General features: G+C 39.0%; 1 pseudogene; it reads right to left on the reverse strand.

Annotated features, from left to right (window-relative positions):
• Positions 1–11,501: 11,501 nt before the first annotated feature.
• LOC149175583 (uncharacterized) lies at positions 11,502–18,131 on the reverse strand (annotated as a pseudogene).
• Between the last annotated feature and the right edge of the window lie 600 nt (positions 18,132–18,731).

Here is an 18,731-nt window from a genome sequence, read left to right on the forward strand (position 1 = left end):
CTGAATTTGATTCTCTACTTTTGGAAAGATTTTTTTTCTTTTTTGACAGAACAGAGGATAAATAACAGAGGTTTTTTTCAGAGAGTAGACAGATATACAAATTCGGTTTTTTTTCACACAGGCTGGTTTCTACGGTTGCATGTGTTTTCTTTATAGTAGAATGTGAGAAAGAAGAAGACAGACTTCGAATGTAGAAAAGAAAATAGAAAACTATGTAGAACCAAGGGAAAATATGCAGGCAGACTTTTAAGCTTCACTCCCCTTTCTTTCAACCCAATGCTGTGTTTTTAATCCACCACCTTATACAAATAAGTTATATGCAGAGAGGTTTCCCGAGCCTACCTCGTTTCAAGCTCGAATTTTGACAAAAATCCTGGTTTTTCCTTCTGTAGAGCTGTTCTCTTCCTTTCCTGTAAAAATCTTCTTGTAGAAATCTTTCGGCTCCTGTAGAATGCAGCAGTGCTCCTGTAGAGCCCGATAGGCGGGAGGGCTTTGAAAAACTAGCAGAAAACTGGAAAAAGACAACTGGTTGGCTATTCTGGAAGTGGTAGGTGAGTACTACAGTCGAGAACGTCATGAATGAAGAATGAAACAAAGGGTGGCAAAGGCTTTGACCGCACTGTCCTTTAACTATTGGCATAATCCGTGGTGACGAGGTGAGGTGGCCGGATGGGTACGTTATTGCCATCCGGACCATTGGTCCTACGTCACAGTCATAATGGTTCTGCATGCCACCTTAACGCCATCACCTCCCTTACTCCTGTTATATGCTGCCACCACTACCAGTCCCGAATGTTTTTTCCCGAATTGACATACCACACGTGCTGGCTATGTATCTGATTGGCAGTTTGAATTTGACAAGGTTCATTTGAATTCCACGAGGGTGTGTAACTAAATGAGGGTGGCCAGTTAGTTGACCACCGATTCCATTTAATCGTGACCATTCCCATAGTTCATGCACTTTTGAAATATTATCCATGCAATCGAGCAATAGGTTTAGGCACTTACCTGCTCAGTTGCTACTATGTTATGCATATTTTGAACTTTGGCACTTCATTTCCTCATTACTGTTGCTATTTGCACTCTGCATGCTCGGCCTTGGGCTTATGCTGATGATCTCTCGTTCAAACATTGCTCCTTGCATGTTTCATACATCCTGCTACGCTGACCCTGTCTCTGGAGTATGTTTTTCAAAGGGATCAGCTGCTATAGGAATCCTGTAGGATTTCCTGCAGTTGCTTCTCTTTCTAAAATTCAAGCTAATATTTGAGTAGGCCTAAAACTGCTGAAGAAGGTCTCGACTGAAAAGAAATCACAGCTGGAAGGTATTAGGTAGGAATGAGTAAAAATGCTACTGCTCTTATTTGACATCATTCTTTTGTTTTTAGAATGAAAGAAACAAAATTTCTATATGTGGCTGTGCAGGGACAAAAACGAGTAGAAATGTGGGTGTACAGGGATGGAGTGGCGAAATAAGAAGATGGATGGTGGCAGGGAGGTTCACAGGCCTCATAGACAAATTTCCAACCCTCGATTCCTTTTCTGAGATTGATTTTGGCCTTTCTGTGGTTTCTACAAGATCCTCCTATAGAGTACACAAAGTTTCCTGTAGGATGCGAAATTTCAGAACAGATAAGACCAAAACTTGGGAAAGGATAACGGTGATGGGGGGATGGACTGTGAAGGGTGCATGCAACCTAGCCATGTCGTTTTCCTCTTGTGCGACCCTCCTGCAACCTGCAATGCCCTTCCTGCAACTTGCAATTTATTAAAAAGAAGTTAGGTTTTTCTTTTCTTTTTTCTTTGTTTTTTTTTTTGAGACAGTTGGGGTGCCTCCAGGAGGTTTTCACCCTCACTGCCTTCCCTGGGCACCTCCAAGAGGTTTTCACCCAGGGATATTTTATTCCATTTTCTTTTTTTTTTACTCTGTTTTTTCTGTTTTTTTTTTTTTTGCTCAGGGTGTGGGTGGAGTGGAGATAGGGACCTACTCCACTACCAACACTAATTTACCCAGAGTCTCAATGAACTCCTGCTTGGAAAGGGGCTTCCTGTAGATCTTCAATCTATGCCCATTGATGAGCATGGGAATGGATTCTTCATCAACAGTCCGGATAAGGATTGAACCATTGTCATTGCATTTTTCTACTGTATATGGTCCCAACCATCTTGTCCTTAGCTTGCCCTTGAAATCCTTGTATCTCGAATCATACAGCAACGCCCAATCTCCTAGCTGGAATTGTTTTTCTTTGAGGTGTCGGTCATGCCATATTTTTCTTTGAAGTTGGACTACCTCTGAGTGGAGAAGGGCCTACATTCTCTGTTCATCTAATCCATTTAGCTGAAGCAATCTTTCCTTTTGTGCATGGTTGAGATCTAGGTCCAGCTAAGCTGCCATCCTTAATGTGTTATATTCAAATTCTATGGACAACAAAGCCTTCTTCCCATAGACCAGCTCATAGGGTGTGAAACCTGTGGTGGTTTTCCAAGTAGTGTTATAGGCCCAGGTGGCCTCAACCAATCGGTCTACCCAATCTTTTCTGCTACTTCTCACTACTTTAGTCAAAATCCATTCCAAAGCTCTATTAGTGACTTCCACCTGTCCATTTGCTTGCGGATGATAAGGGGTGGAAGTTCTGTTCTTAATCTTGTGATGTGTGAGCAGGTCTTTAATCAAATTGGAGGTAAACTGACTTCCTTGATCTATGACTAATTCTCTTGGATAGCCAAACTTGTAGAAGATATTTTCCCTAAAAAACTCAGCTACTTTTTCTTCTGTTGCTGCTTTGATTGCCTTTGTTTCTACCCACTTTGTCAGGTAATCCATGCACACAATGATGTAAGACTTTTGTTTTGAAGGAGGGTTGATAGGACCCACAAAGTCCATGCCCCACTTCTCAAATGGCTCGAAAGTCACTTGAGGCTACAGGGGCATCTCATCCTTTGGAGTAGGTTTCCCCATCCTTTGACATCGGTCACATTGGCTGATGTATCTCCTGACATCTTGATGAAGAGTGGGCCAATAGTAACCTGCCTATAGAATTTTGAAGGCAGTTCTCTTTGCTGAAAAGTGGCCCCCACAGGGCCCATCATGGCAGGTTAGGAGGATGTCAAAACTTCCTCCTCCTTGACAAATCGCCTCAAAATCTGATTTGGGCCAAGTTTAAAAAGATTGCCCCCAATCCAAGTGAATGGGGCACTTTTCCTCACGATCTTGCTCTTCTCTTTTGAGGACAGGTGTGGCAGAAACTGTGTTGAAACAAAATAATTTGCTATATTAGAAAACCATGGAGAGAGTACTGAAATAGAAAATAGGTGTTCATTTGGCATTTGATCATCCACCATTCCTTCTTCACCTGCAGGCAGATCTAGTCTAGATAGAAAATTAGCAACAACATTTTCCTTACCTGGCTTATCAACAATGGTCAAATCAAATTGCTGCAATAAAAGTAACCATCTAATGATACAAGCATTTACATCAAGTTTATTCATCAAGTACCTAATTGCAGCATGATCAATATGTACGAATGTTTGATACCCAGTGATGTAGTGTCTAAACTTGTTTAGGGAATGGACTACAGCTAGGAGCTCTTTTTTGGTTACAGTGTAGTTTAATTCTGCCTTGGACAGGTTTTTACTAACAAAGTATATGGCAGACAGTAGCTTCTCTTCAACTTGTCCTAAGGCTGCTCCTATAGCTTTGTTCAAGGCATCTATGTGAATGTGGAAAGGTAGGGCCCAGTTTGGACCTCTCATGATTGGAGTAGTTATCAGCTTACGTTTCAAGGCATCTAGAGCTTCTTGACAGTTTTCAGTCCATATGAACTCAGCATCCTTCCCCAAAAGACCAAACAATGGAGAGACTGGCTTACTAAAATCCTTGATGAATCTTCTATAATACCCTGCTAAGCCTAGAAAACTCCAAACATCTCTTACCTTTTGAGGAGGTGGGACCCTTTGGATGATAACAATCTTGTTGGGATCCACTTGTAATCCTTGCTGAGTGATTGTATGACCTGGCACAGTCCCTCTAGTCATTAGGAATTCACATTTATCAGGACTAAGGGACAGGTTCATTTCAATACACTTGGCTAAAACTTTCCTCAGGTTAGTCAAAGTTTCTTGGAAGTTAGAACCATAAGGGGTAAAGTCATCCATATAGATTTCCACTGAAACATGAACCAGCTCAGCAAATATGCTCAGTACTACTCTCTAGAAAGTGGCAGGAGCATTGCACAACCCAAAGGGAAGGACCCAATAGGAAAAGGTACCCCATGGACAAGTGAAAGTGGTCTTATCTTGGTCTTCCGGGCTGATTTGGATCTCGTTGTACTCGCTAAACCCATCTAAGAAGGAAAAGAACTTCTTCCCTACCAAGCCATCTAACACTTAATCTATGAAAGGCAAAGGGAAATGGTCCTTCTTGGTGGCTTTGTTAAGTTCTCGATAATCTACACAGATTCTCCACTTCCCGTTTTTCTTTGGTACTAGCACCAAAGGAGAAACACATTCGCTATCAGAGATGGGGTAGATGAATCCTGCATCCAACAACTTTTGCAGTTCTTCTTTGATAATGTCCTTAAGGGCTAGATTCATCCTCCTTTGAGGATACCTGACTGGTTTACAATCTCCTTTAATGTAAATGTGATGAGTACAGACTGAAGGGTGGACTCCCTTCATCTCCTTATAGATCCAAGAACAAGCATCCAAATGGCTGTTCAATAAGCTACATAGCTCTTTCTCCTGAGAGGTGGATAGGGATGAGTTGATCTTCAAGGTTATTTCTGGGCCAAATTCCACATTCTTAACTCGGAGAGAGGTCGGATCAGCCACACAGAGATCAACTAAAGCATTGGCTTGGGTTTCTTCCACCAACTCTTCTAATGGCAATACACTGGCAGGTGGATTTTGAATCAAATTCTTGAGAAGATCATTCTCGGTTTGAGGACACCCTCAGTAGCTTCCACTATGCACAATGGTGCGGAGTAGACTTCATCCTCATCTTCCTCCTCCAACTAGAGAGGTAAGTCATGTTCTAGCAGAGGTTGGGCAGGAGGATATAGGACTAGCTATTTGGACATATGCCCATTCTTGATGGTCATGCTCCCAGCTCGACAACTGATGTAAGCATTTGCAGTAGCTAACCAAGGCCTTCCCAGGATGAGAGGATACCCAGTGAGCTTTGCCTTTGGCTGAAGAACCAAGAAGTTAGTAGGGTATTCCCAGGAATCAATGGAGACGATGACATCTTCGACAATCCACTCAGGAGTCACAGTGGAGTGGTCTGCCAACTGCAGTATTGTTGAGGTCTTTCTTAGGGAACCTTGAAGGTTGAGTTTGAGCATAGTGTCCCTGGTCATTACGTTAATGGCAGCCCCTAGATCAATCAAGGTGTGGGGGATTATGGTGCCATTGATGTGGACATCGACTACAGGACTCCCAGGGTCCAGATATTTTGGACAGATTACCTGTCCCGAAATCAGGTCGGATAGTTGTCCTACGACATTGATAGTTGGGGCATCTCTCTTGCGCCTGCTTGGGTGCCTAAAAACTTCTCTTTGATCAACTTGTTGTAGATTGGTACATCTTTTATGGCCTGGAGAAGTGGTATTTTTACACATAACTATTTTAGTTCTAGTTAGTCTCTCAAGAAAGGGTGGAATGGCTTTTGGTTTGCTTTCCTGTTTCTCTTCCTCATGCTCCTTAGGAGGAGGTTGGCTATCTAGGAGGACCTTCCCAGATCGTAGGTTGATCTTTTGAATCTCCACAGCATAGGTAGGGCATGTTGTTTCTCCAGTATATACCTATTGGGCCTGTCTGTCATTGGGGTTCGGGTTCAGTTGAGCAGGTATTTGGAGTTGTCTTGGAGGTGCAGGAGGTAATGGTTGTGGTTGAGTAGGTGGTGGAGGCAAAAGAGTGGGAGGAGAGTTGTATTAGGGCCTCCACCCTGATGAGGTGCATTCCACTGAGGTTGTGGCTGAGTGTGAGAATGAAACGAATGAGCAGCTGGTTGAGTATGGTATTGAGATGGATACGACCAAGGAAGGGGTGTGTACGAGGAAGGATGAGCAGGGGGACCCCAGGAAGGCATGGGAGTGGTTGGCTTGGGGTTGTAATAAGTCTGGGATGTCCCTTGCATTCCCTGCTAGTAATATCTGGGTCCATGTGGCCTCCTTTGGTTCATAAAGTAGAGTGGTTCAATGGCTCCTTCAGCCCCTTTGTACATAGCTTTAAATCTAGGTAAGGAAGGGCACTGATTTGTAGGATGGTCTTCTTCATAGACAAAACACACTTCTATGGAGTGCAATGGACATTCGTTCCTAGGATGCTTTCTAGTGCACCTGGGACAAAATATGGCCAAAGCCCTCTCAGCTTCCTCTTGCTTCTTTTGGATTCGCAAGGTATCCATTTGCATGGCAATAGTCTGTCTCATCTTGCTTTTGAAATCTTCCATCTGATTTGCAAATTCGTTTTTAAGGAATGAACTAGATAAGGGGGTACTGGCTAAAAGTTGACTTCCCCTACCTCTTTTTCTGGCTGCCCTAGAATGGTTTCTAAACACAGTCTTTATGTCATCATAAGGTAGCTGGTAGATGTCTCCCCCAGCTAGCAAATGGAGGGTATCTAGAAGGTCTTCAGGGACTCCTCTGAGCAGAACCAACTTCAGAGATTCGGGGTCAAGTGTGCACCTGGCCCTTTTATAACTGAGTTGAAACCTCTCTTCATAGTCTTCTAAAGATTCATCACTTCCCATGGTCATTCAAAAGATTTCTTCCTTTGTATCCTTTGACCTACAGTAGTCCCGGTATTTGTTGTTAAAGGCTTGCTGCATCTAAGCCCAAGTTGTGATACTATTTCCAGGTAACCCCATGAACCAGTGTAGTGCTACATCCTTGAGGGTAGAGGGAAAGAGTTTCAACTTTTGCTCGTCTTTTGCATAGTCATAGGTTTGACAAAGGACAACAAACTCAAACAAGAAGGTATTAGGGTCTTCAGTAGTCAATCCATGGAAGTGAGGTAAGGCTGAGGGACTTATGTTTTTCATCTTTGTGTCCCCATTGGTCTCTCGGATGGGAAAGGCACCTTCTATTCTTTCCCCATTTCCTCTAATGTTTCTGTTTTCAGCCATGGTCTCGGGAGGAATGGTTTCTTGCTCTTCTTCTGTTATAGGATCTTCGTATAGCTCCGGAGGTTCACCCATACATTCTTCTGGATCACTGCCACCAAAGAAGAGAGAAGGGTGACTTAGTGATGTGGTGGGGGTGTTGGGTAGGAATATTCCTGAATTGTCTCTATTCCTATGAGGCATGAAAGGAAATCTCTTTTTGGGTAATTTTTTTGTTTCTTTTTCTACTTGTACCCGCAAAAACTGAAATGGATTGAATAGTAGATTGCAACTAACTAAAATCTATCTTACTGAAATGAAAATGCAGAATTGAAATGAAAGCAAGAAAGGACTAATCTATTTTGTTGAAATGAAATTGCAGAATTGAAACAAAAGCAGGAAATAGCTAATCTACGCTTGCTGAAATGATATTGCGGAATTGAAATGAAAGCAGGAAATGTCTAATCTACGCTTGTTGAAATGAAATTTTGGAATTGAAATGAAAGCAGGAAAAGTCTAATCTACTTTTATAGAATTGAAATTGCAGAATTGAAATGAAACAACTACTCTACTCTTGCTAAAATAAACTACTTAGCAGAAGGTTGCAGTAGAAAATAGAAGAAAAGCAGTAATCACAAAATACTCTGACGCTTCCCCGTCAATGGTGCCAAAAAGATGGTGAGCTCCAGTATTGTAGCAATAGTGCTGCAACTCCTGGGACTCCCTACTTTACTTTTATCAACCCGGTAGTTCGTAACAAACTTGGAAGAGACAATGCTGTATGCATAAGTACTAACTCTTACTGCAGGATGTCACATGATCAGCTGGCACAAGTTTGCTAGGAGCTTAAGCCAACTTCTATGAGTTCTTAGAAGAAGATTTTAACTATGATGGAAGAAAGCTAACTCAATGGAGGCTATTCTATTTGTAGAAAGAAGATGAAAACTGAAAGGAAACGCAAACCCTAGCAAACCCTAATTTTACCCACTAACCCTACTTTTGCAAGAAAAGAGATGAAACTACTAAAATGGATGCCATTGACTACTGAAAAGGTAAAATGCATGTATTCAAGCTACTTCTGAAGGAAAATATGGAAAAATCATCTTTTTGTACTTTTGAGCAATTTTATGCAGAATTATTATGCTTGTGTTTTAACTATTTGTGACTGTGCAGAGGTTTGGTGGCGAAGGGAGATGGAGTTGGCTTTTGCAGGAGGTTGGGAAGGTGTGGAGAGGACCTAAGGAGTCCCTAGTACCCTTCTGGAGACTTCCACTATGATCAGACTTCGAAAAATCACTCGCATGAACTTCTACAAGAGGCTGTAGGGGATCTACAGGAAGTTCTACAGGAGGTTCTACAGGAGGAGGCCAAAAGTGGTTTTTGGAGGTTTGAAGGTGGAGAAACGGTGGGAAAAGGGAAATGAAGGCTGGATGGAGGTGTCAAAGGGTCTAGGACTCTGTCAATGAAGATCAGACATGAAAGAGATGGTTGGATTTGTTCAAAGGTCAAGGAAGCAATTTTGCACAAGAACGTAGAAATTAGGGCAGTTTGGGAAAGTATGGCGAATGAGTGGAGGAAATCTTGAGAGATGGACTGGAGTAGGTTGTGTGATGGAAGAATGATAAGCTAGAGTGTTTTACAAGCGATCTACACACGTACTTTTCAAAACTGTCCCGAGCAAGTATTGAAAAAAAAACAGAGTTTTACCTATTTTGACCTAATTCTGACCTAAAAACTAGAAAAGTTTTGAATAGAACTTTATGGACAGGAATTCATGCAAGAAGGCTATGGAAGCTGAACAAGAATAGATCTAATCATGTAAATACAACTGATATCAACTTCTCCAACTCGAAATCTCACACTAGCAATTGCATTGGAAAGCAAAAAACAGTGTTTTGGTGGCAGCAAGAGTGCCTTGGTCTCAATTCATGGTCCCAAGGAGGGAGAAAGGAGATCAAGGCCTGCTTGGTAGCATTTTTGTGGATCTTTTTCTATTATTGCAGCAAAATATCTAATCAACTTGAAGTAAGAACAACTATTCTAATCATCAAAAACAACCTAAGTAACAAAGCAAGATTTAACCTAAACAACAGAAATTATTTCATGAATGCAAGAAAAAAACATATAAATACACAAAGGAGGTGTTGGGCACTTGGGTTGGGCCCAACCCCAAGAGCTACAGCCCCCTAGGAAAGATCAGTGCTGGTTCAAAGCTGGATTCATCTTCATTGATAAAAAAATAATAGTTACATCACAAAACTGTCTGCAAAAAGAGCTCGAAAATGAGTTGAGTACAAGGCTGCACTAAAGTGCGAAAATAGACTATCAAATGGCTAACCTACTAAGGCTTGAAGCCTTATTATTTATACAAGTGAGGACTCCCAACAATCCTCCTAAACTTTAGGAACTTGGCTGCCTAAAACTGCAGATAACAACAACTTCACTAGACCTGCTCGGCTGCCCCTTGGAATCATCATTTGTGGGTTGTTGTACTCCGAGCTGTTGATGGAGAACTCAAGGAAGGGGTCATTTAATGTAGGAGATGCCCCTCCTATAAATCCTCAGCCTGTTTCTTCGAGTTTGGTTGCTAATCTGCTCATAAATGCCTGGTCTTGGTCCAAAAATGTCCAAAATTCTGCAATAAACACTCATTAGACTTTGTGGTAACGTGACTATCCCCATTCACTCAATTGACATAAATATATTCAAAAACATGCACAAAACTATGAAGAATGGTGAATTAAATGAAAATAATAGGCAGAATGAGCCCATATAGTTACCCATTTCTGGGGCTCATCAGCATACATACTCTACCCCCTCTGGTTTTGAGCCTGTGACCTCTTAGGAGGAAACACATGCTCTTAACCATTAGGCCCACTCAATTTAGATATAGTGGATTTCTCTTTAAGGTCTCTTTTACATAATGAGTGATTACATTGGAACCACGTTGGAGCTAACATCATATAGGACATAGAAACGACCCTGGAAACGATATTAAGAACTAATATCACTTCCTTGAAATAGGAATGACCCTTGCATTTATATAATCAAAGAATCTCTTGAAAATATAAGTTAAACAATATTAAAGTAATGTCTTGAACACCAAGAACCAAGAGCCTTATCACCCTATAATGAAGCAACCTATGCAAGATCAAATTTAAGGCCTAAAATTTCAACGAAACAGAAGGCATATAGTTTTGTGCCGTCAAGCAAAAAGTAAATCCACACTTCCCCTAAACTCTACAAGGGCGCTGTTTCTTGCCACTAATACAGTGAAGCCCTTTCTATTTTCCATGACTAGAGTTTATAAAGAGAGGAGATACATTCACATAAGTACCAAAACGTTGATAAGTAGCTATAAAAACTACAATAGCCCATAAACATTATTAACAGATTTATATACAAAAATAATACCATCAACTAAAGAAGTATCATTCCATTCCTTTCCCACCTCGATTCCTACAAGTTATCACATTCACTTCAATAAAATGTTATCCTTACTCCATCATGAAAAATGTTTCATGGTCTGCATAAGGTACATCTATTATAATACATGAAGAACGCAAAGAAAGGCTTGTGGAAGATAAATCTGACACTTCAAATCAACAAATCATGCACCACTAAATCAAAATCATTCAAGGTTAAACACAAAAAAATATCTTTAGGACCCACTCCAATAGTAAAACAGATATAAAAAATGTGGGAATTGTTTATTTTTAATTTTTAAGATGCTTTAAGGGTTTCAAATGAAATGCCTATAAATTGGCTATCTCATTAAAACAAAGAACATGATCCAACAACTTGAAACTGATACTAAAACAAATATGATTAAGCTTGTCTTTGTAGAATAAGAAAGAAAAGTGAACCATAATCGAGAAGCTATTAGCAACACATAATTCCCAGAAAGACTCACCCCAAACAGATTCTGCATTGGTGTTACATTTGAGATTTTCTCCTGAATCCTGCTCTGTTTAGGTCTCAAGCTTCATGAGATGCAACAAGATAGAGACCTCGTCTAGGTTAAAAAGCTAAAATCAACAAAATATTGAACAAGAAAATTAGAATATTGGGGGTACAACCAAACACCTCTAGGCTTTCAAAGCTACATATATAATGGACTCTAAGAAATAACATTTTGCATCTCCTTGCTTCAGAGAATGTATAACAGGCAATAAGAACTATAAAGAATCTAAACCTAACCATTTTCCATACTACCGATAAATGGAATATTGAGAACTAAATATAGCTACATAACAATTCATGGATAATTTGTTACATCATAAAGAAAATACTAATAAAATCATATGCAAGAAGCTAAAAACTGTAGTGAACATTTATAAAAGGAACTAGATAAGTTAAATTTACAAAAAGTAAATTGATAAGAAATGCAAGTCAAAGAACCAAAACCATGGCAACTAATCGGTGACTATGCAACTGTAGCAAGAGTCACTGCAAAAGCCAGGTTCCATTTTCGCTATGATATGTAGGATAGCAGTAATCTATCATTGCAATATTAAAGAAACACTCCTAGAGTTTTCCTCCTCTCTTCAAACTCTAAACCTGGGGCAAAACTCCCAATGAATAATGTGTAAATTAAGAAGCTAACCTCCAACAATGCACAAATTTAAACCATAGAAGTTCAACTGGATGCATTAAGTGGGGGATCAGGGGTCTGTTTTACTGTAGTGTGGTTGGAAAGTGAACCAATCTCATCTGCCATTTGTCCTGCTTGACCTTCAAGTATTTTTTCCCTCGGGTCATGCATTTCCTTCACTAGCTCTGCATGTTTGACTAGGGCACAGTTCTCTAGTGTACCTGTACCATCAAAACCATTCTCCTTTGTTACATCAATTGAATCTTGCTTGGGTTCCTGAGGCTCTCCCTTACTCTCCAAATCCCTGTGCTTTTCTTCATTCTCCAGCACTGGATCTTTCTTTATGTCACCTTCTTCCCCTTGTGGTGCCATCTCTTCTGCCTTCTCATCCATTTTATTTATTTCTTCAGTTTTGGACCCATGTATTTTTTCTTTGTTTTCTATTTCCCTTTTGTCATCACTCTCTTCTTCTGCTTCCTTCTTCTTATCAAGATCATCTTTTCCCTTCCCTTCTTCTTCCTTTTTGTGATCAACATCTTCCCCTGTTTCAGCCATATCTTCCCCATGATGGGTATCATGCATTTCCTCTTCCTTACTAGCTTCTACTTATGATTCTTGTTTCTCTGCATCTTTTGAATCTCCTTTTGATTTTCTGGATCTCTTTGGTTTTTTCTTCGATTCACTTTCTAGTGTTTTGACTGGTGATTCCTTTACTTTTTCACTTATCCTTGAAGATCTCCTTGTTGGTGTTACCTCACCTATGGTAGAAAGAAAATGTCAAATTATATTTTCTAAAAGATACATGCCAATATCCTCACAAAAAGGGTATGGATTTCAAATGGAAAAAAAAAAAGACATGTAAGAACACAAGTTCAGATCAGGGAAAACCAATAAAATAAAAAACTTTACATGTGCTTCGAACATAGTTTAGATAAGGAAAAAAACAATAAAATAACAAACTTTACCCGTGCTCCAATCAAATTCATAGATAGAAGGCCCTCCTGGATTTTCCTTCAAGTACCACTCTATTGCCTTTTTTGTCTTGAATTCTTCACCTATTGGGGCGATAAAAACAACTTCATATTTTTTGGGTGTCCCACCCTTCTTTGGAATAAGCTGGAAAAAGAATTTCCAGAATTTAAGAATAGTACAAGATATACCATTTAATCTCTACAATCAATTTAGAAATTCAGAAGAGCAACTCATATATGAATCCAAAACCTGTACTGTGCACACTGCATCTACATTATAAAAATTCTTAAACAACTGAGCAATAAATAATCTTTAGGACATGGATTTATTTGACGGTTAGTTAGGGCTTAATCTTTTAAATTTTCCACTCAAAATTTCGGTTTGCATTGTGATAGGGAGTCAATAGCTTCCTTTGGGAATGACAGAAAAGAAAATTTAAGTATTCGAGTTGGCAAAGCTTAGGGCTGAAAGCTTAACACCATGTTCAAGCACCTGCGTTCTCATTGTAACTTGAGAGGCCCACACTAACACCTTATCTATGCATTGTTTGCTCTCGCACTCCTAAAGTATGAAATTAATTTGGTGAAACATGGGATCAAAACATCACTTCATGCTTATTAAGCACCCAATCCCTATTTATTAGGCACCCTCATTCTCCTCTATGTTTGCACCTACATTTCCAACTTATCTCATTTATGTGAACACTCTTGATAATGCCACCAATCATTGTACAAGAGAAATGTGTACGGTTAGCAGGAATACTCATCATGGATGGATATGACTGACATGTAAGGAAAGGAGATAGGTAGAAGAATATACGCCACTGAGAAAAAAATCAGTTTATATGGTGGAATAAACTATTAACAATTGCATTCTATAGTTTTCTTGGGAGAAAGAGCCACAGGTATGTGGCTCCATGCATGGAGGATAGGAGGTCTGTCTGGGCAGTGTATCACTTAATTTTGGGTACATATTTCCTATTGAATATAGCCGTTGTCAGAGGAATACATGTTGGATGTTTTTCTATGCTATTTGGTGAGGTTTATCTTTGTTACAGGTTGCAAGAATAGAGATGATACAATAACTTGTTTCTAAGACTATTTGGTGGGTATTAAGGCATGTATAAGTCCTCTTTAGGATGCATATTCCTAGGCTTGAGTGTAGACAGGTCAGAATTCTTCCATGTAGTTTGGAACTGTTTCAAGATTTGTTGAGAAGGAGCTACCAAGCTCTAAATCAATGATTGGGTGTCTTCTATGGATAATCACAGTAATTGAGGGAGAGGAGAATGAGGACTGAAGTTGACAGCCCTAACCAGTGACCAGGATTACCATCAACACTTGAAGCTAACTATGTTTATGCCCTAATCAATATTCAGAATTGTAGTATAGAAATCTCCAGCATATAGGAGGATATACTTAAATATTGAAATCTTCTATGATCCTTGGAGATAGGGCCGAACCTCTGTAGATGCTTGATTGAAGTATTACAACCCTCATTTTAGAGGACTATATCATTCTTAAAAGAATAATTTCTCTTTGAGATTCTCAGATCCCTAGAACGTTTCAGATGACAACTATGGTTTCACATCCATCTCATCCCTTTTTGGTTCATTTCATATCACTGAGCATTTAAAGCCGAGTTGTTAAAGGGTATATTGAAGACAACCCAGTTTGAGCATGAGTACTGGATCTTTGCTGAGAGTTTGTTGACAATTCTGAATATAAGGATCAACCTTGATTATCCTATGTGACATACTTTATGGGATTTTTTTTAGATCAAGGAGAAATATTAGATAATCAATGATTGTATTGCTCTAACTTTTGCAACAATTTTTTTTGGGGATATATGTATATATATGTTATCAACATAATCCGTCAGGTTTGTGAAGTCATTATGGGAGATGTATTGATCACTTGATATCTCAAGGCAATACGTCCTTTCTTCTTAATACCAACTCTAAGGTTCTGAGTGACCTTGCTCTGAACTTGATTTAAGAATATTGATCTCTAATGATGATGTAATCCTAGCAACATTTGATTGATGCTCTTCTTGAAGGTATCTCGGCTCATTGAAATCAACAATTAACTTCCCCACAAGAATTATGGGCTATGCTTAAAAGATTGACGTATTAAGTTTTCTTGTTGGTAAGTAAGGCAACCATATTTTGTGCTAAAAGGTTCAGGTTTGAAGATTGAAGTTGAAGCAAAAAAAAATGCACGGAATTCTATTACATCTCATATTCGATGCCTTGACAACCTTATCCTATCTCTGGCCTTGATATCAAATTATGGTATCATTTTCTTCAAAGTCAAATGCCTTATAATATTGTGAAATGTGGCTCTTAGTTGTCAAATCTACTTGACCTTCTCTCTCTTGAATTATTGAAATCATTCAAAGCTAAGAATGGAACATCTCCAAGAGCAAAGGTATCAGCTTGATGGAAAGTCATTTTGAAATCATATAAGTGACAACTGAATTAGGACAGTTTTATGAAGATATGTCTAAGATTCAGGTTGAAAATTGACTACGTGTAGAAGTTGTCATGGAATCATTAAAAAGTAGAAAAGGGTTCCGCTCTTGTTAAGTTGTATCACTAATACACATCGTCAGCTGAATGTTGCGATGAACTTATTAGAGGACGAAACATTCAAATCAAGGACACAACTTGTTTTCGCTGATGAATATGTATAAGGAAATGTTGAGATTAGTTACTCCTGGACATGTATTACTATTATATCTGGAATAAAACTAAGAATCCTTGTTAACAAAACAATGCTCGTATGGACCATATTGGTATATTGAGTAATGATGGGGTCGTCCTAGAAGTATGAAGATCTGTAGCTATCAAGGATAGTATCCTGTGCAGTAAAGATATAATATCAGTAGCACTGCCTATGAATGACATCCTTGTACATGCAACACAACATCATTTATGCTCTATTTTTAGCCCACCATTTTGTATGATATCGCTACAAGTCTAGTAGCGGTGGTGATATGTTGTAGGCCCTATATGTTGATGCCTGTGTTACAGGATTGTTCACAATCAAGCTGTAAACCAGTCAAATGCATCTTTTGAAGATTTTATTCTTGAAGATCGGCAAGGAAAGGAATGGCCTTCGTTGAAATCATCTCAAGAAAGATGTCTTGTCCTGATTACAGAAGAACCTTGTCAATTCTTCATAAAGTTTCTCTTTGGTCTAGAGCTTCCTTGAAGCCCATACGAGAAGCTCAGGAAATAAAAAATAACAGGACTCTACTATAAAACATTTGGATTAATAGCAGGTTGAAGACAAACCTATGAATACAATTTGAGTATGAGGGAGCTATGATTCAGCTATTGATGACATTTGTCCTACAGATGATAACCCTCTCATTTATCAAAGTAAGAGGGAGATTTTTATTGAGGGGTCAAGATGAAGGGCTCTAAGATTAAAAGGTTTGATAAGATGGGGATGATGTTAATTTGGACATAGCCATCTTATGAGGTTTGATTAAATTGTTTAAATGAAGTGTATTCTTCCAAGACAAGATGTTGTTATTTTGAATAAAACAAAAACAGTTTGCAAGTCTCCCATGACAAAAGGGACGTACCTCTGTATACCAATAGAAATGGTAAATGTCTTGAACATATTCAACTACAAAAAGTTGATTTTCATTATCTGCTTCGTCAATGTTGGGCAAGTCCTCTTCCTCTTCCATGACATCTCGCTTGATGGATCCAGATGCAAGCTATTTAATAGAAACCATTGGATGGAAATTGGAGCTATCGATTAGATAAACCCTTCACTTGCTTTTGCAAAAGAATAGAGTAAAACTCTATGAATAAAAAGCACCATCTACACATGATAAAATAAGGGTCTCCCTAAAGTTGAAGTACATTTGCTAGAGAGGCCAGTAGTAGAGGGCCTCCCTGAAGCTGAAACGTGTTTACTTGAGAGGCTAGTAGTAGAAGACCACCCTGAGGCTGAAATGTTTTTACCAGAGAGACAATAGTAGAAGGCATGCGTTGTATCCTTGAACTCAATGGATGATTACTTAAGACCTCAACATTTGAAACTCTGGGCAGTTTTCCTGAAACTAATTCACGTGTATGTAAGGGTCCAACATTGGAAATCCCAGGTGCTTTTCCTGAACCTGCTACATGCTTGGATTTTGAAACCAGAGTTGATCTAATGCTTCCCTTTTCATCTTTGTTCCCCTATGGCCCCAGTGGTTGAATGGCAACAAAGAAAAAACAACAGAAGTAAAATAAATACATGTAAACCATCCCAACTAAACAGGCAAGCAAAGAGCCCTATTATTGACCTCAATATATCCACACGCAGTTATCGATTTGAAACAAAGGCCAACATATAAATCCCAGTTGTAGTGAACTCATATCATTCACCTTATGCTGCCTACTAACATCTGGGGATTGATATATGATAAATACATCACACAGTTGTTTAATCACACACAATTTATACAACCATGGATGATGTACATACCATGGATGATGAATTTGTTGTAGCACTCGTATTCTTGACATTGACACCAAACCTCCTACACACCCAATTCTAATTGGTAAAAACCCCAAAATATCTGCAAAAGACCAGAGAATCATATTGGGAAGCTGAATCTACCTTGGCATTTGCTCATCAGCAAGCTGATTCTGCTTCCTAGATTTCCTGTGGACATAGAATTACAGACCCAAAGCGTCACATACAACATTTTTCTTCATCAGCCCTTACCAGTAGAGGGTTTAAAATGCCTGAATAAGCATATGGATATAGAAAAATGCTTGACCAGAGAGGCTAAGCTCACAATCAAAACTTCTTTATAAAACTGAATTTTCCACCATGTGCTAATAAAACATGAGTACTACATAAGGGTTTTACAAATTTAAAAAAAAATACATATGTTCTAGGAATGAAAAAGCCTGCTTACTCTAGCTTGATCTCATCACCCCCATTGGGCTTTGAAGCATGGCACCCTAGGTCCCCAATGTCTGATAAAACCCTTCTAGGCCTCGTCTTAGCCCGCGTCACCACTACATCACAAAGCATGCATATAACCTCTATTAAATCGATCCTTGTTTTACACTAGTCATATAGAGCCATTGATATTCATATAAACACTAATAAAGATGTAGTACATATTTGCTGATATTAGGTTTTGGTATGGGGTTTGGACAGTAGAATACTGTAAAATACCTTTGCTAGCAATGGGCCTATTGGGCTTCGCTGCCCTATATTCGATTCCAATTTTGGTTTGCTGAAAAGAAAAACACAAAGCATTCAGTAACAATTGAATAATCAAACCCCTCCAAAACTGATAAGGAAGCCATAACTGAGTGTGATCCTGACCTTAAACATAAATTCAAGAATTCTAAAATCTTACCAGCCATCTTAGAAATTCTGGGATAATGGAGAGACCAATAAGAAATAGAAAATTGGGAACTAGCTCTACATCAGCTCCCATTGACAACCTACCTCGCTCAACAACACATGTTTTTTTCTTCTAGTTGTGTTCCCGGGTGAGATCATAGGTATATTTTGTATGAAAGTTTGTGAAAATTGGCCACCAAGTGGCCTTATTTTCCTTTTTGGAGGTGATATGTCATGCTATAAGCACTTTGCTATGTATTTTCCTTTTCCAAACCATGAAATAGAAACATATGCATTCTTTCTTTGGAAAAATAAAGTCAATTAAAATTTGCATACCATTCACCCTATCAAATTCTTGTCAATCCAAAAGTTGCAAAAATCAAATACCATTCACCCTAAAATATCCCTTGGATCATACGCACACATTACAAGGCCCATCAAACACATATATATCAATGTAGGCAAAAATAAGAAAGCAGAGTGCCATCACCCAAACAATCTATCAGGAGCACATATCTCAATAAAGTTGCAAATAATTTAAAAACAAACTACCATCACATGTCCAAAATCGTTTACAAATAGTAATTAATGTTAATGTCATTTAGTGAAAGCACTGAAAGGAAATGCCCAAAATATGATTGAGGACTTAATTGACAATAATAACCAAGTAAAATTTAACTGTTGTAGACCCCAT

Source organism: Pinus tabuliformis, chromosome 4_1 (assembly GCF_031772625.1).
Source record: "Pinus tabuliformis cultivar Carrire ecotype Pingquan chromosome 4_1, CPIR1, whole genome shotgun sequence".
NCBI classification, from domain to species: Eukaryota; Viridiplantae; Streptophyta; class Pinopsida; order Pinales; family Pinaceae; genus Pinus; species Pinus tabuliformis.